Source organism: Chrysoperla carnea, chromosome 3, assembly GCF_905475395.1.
Source record: "Chrysoperla carnea chromosome 3, inChrCarn1.1, whole genome shotgun sequence".
NCBI classification, from domain to species: domain Eukaryota; kingdom Metazoa; phylum Arthropoda; class Insecta; order Neuroptera; family Chrysopidae; genus Chrysoperla; species Chrysoperla carnea.
Window position 1 is genome coordinate 85,570,520 of NC_058339.1, and position 1,828 is coordinate 85,572,347.

Below are 1,828 nucleotides of genomic sequence, written 5' to 3' on the forward strand. Positions count from 1 at the left end.
AATTTATTTTTGTACAGTCAAACTAAAAAAAAAGAATCAATCTGAAAGATTTTCTGGTCATAAACTAAAATTTTAAAAAACTCGAATCTTAATAGCTCTAAAATTGCACATCAAAAAAGTTAGAACCACCATTGCACGTTTTATTGGGTCAATTTAACGACTCTTTTACTTAATAGTCTTGAAATTTGAAAAAATCATCAATTCCGATGACAAGAAAAAAAAATAAGGCAGAAAACTTACAATAAGTTATTTACAAGTATTGGGAAAATCATTTTACCACCCGACAATTGATAACTGCGTTAACAGTTATAAATTAGATTTCTTTAGGCGTTGAATAAATAGACGAAAATTGAAAACCATAGTAATTTATAAGCAAGCTGCGCAAATGTATGAATGGACGGTCTAATAAAAAATTTCCCACTCTTTGAAGTCTACTCTAGACCACTGCTATTTTTTTTTTAAGATTTAAGCCTGCTTATGACTGACCATATTGACTAGAATTGACTCTACTTATTGATTTCGTCATAATTATTTTATAAAAATTATATTTTATGGCTTGAAAACTTGTCATTCCAATTATTCTCAAGCAAAAAAAATGTTAATATCATTAGTGATTTTCCCAATACTCAAGATAATTTAATGGTATGAAAAGTATGTCAGTCGATTCATCTACGGAAAACTTCCATAGGATATTAGTCAAAACTTTCATTACCCCCCCCCCACAAGGATAATGAAAGGTCCGTGATTCGAATCCCGGTAAGGTGTGTTTAGATGTAAGCCTAGCGCATATTTGAGTAAATATTTTTATCTTTATTGCTTATTTTTTATGACTTAATGGAATATATATCCGTTATATAGTCAGTTCATAAAAACATGCCTACACTATTTGACAACAAGCGTGTAACAGTGCATAATACCTATACATCGTATGTATACAAATTACACACACAGTTTCATATTTATAAATTATTTTTTTATCAAGACCGACAAGGATCGTTTTTTGCTACCGAAAATTGGTAATAAATTAAGGTATTATTAAATTCTTTTTGAACAAAATTTGTAGAAAATTTGTTATGATAGGTATGAAATAAAATGTGTTAGTTTTAGTCAACTGGTACATTATTCAAAAAGTTACAAATTTGAAAGCAAATATATATTTTTATTAACAGGTAAAAAATTTTGAAATTAGCAGTTCTGAAGGGGACAGGTGAATGAATTTGGGTTTGTGAAAACATAGATTTGCGGACAGTCTACCAGACTACAAATTATTAAAAGTGTCTTATTATAATTAAGATAAAAATAAATAAAAGTGAAATTTTAAATTTTATTAGAGATGTCACATTGTATGAATGTCGGAAGTTCGGCAGATCGCAAAAACACATATATTATGAAGTTTTTTTTTGTATCAATAATAATTAGAAAGTTCCTCCTGCTGCATATGTATCACAAACAAACTTATTAAATTATCATATTTAATAATTATTTATAATTTTTTTTATTGTAAAAAAATGTATTATTTCATTTATATAATATATGGTTTATTATTGTTTTATTGTTATATAATATCTTGTAAAATTAAAATCATGTTTTTACGAAACGGATTTCTGGTAAATTCGATTTTATATGAAATTTGATTACGTATACTAGTTTGGTGGCCATACCTCGTCCACAATGTCAAAAATTATTACATATTAATCAACCTTCATATTTGACCCGTATATCTGACGATGGTCGTTACGCTGTGGAGTTAGGACAAAATCAGGCATTTTCCACATGTATCTTACCATTCGATTTGAGAATTCTTCGTGGATTGGAAATGGATCATTAT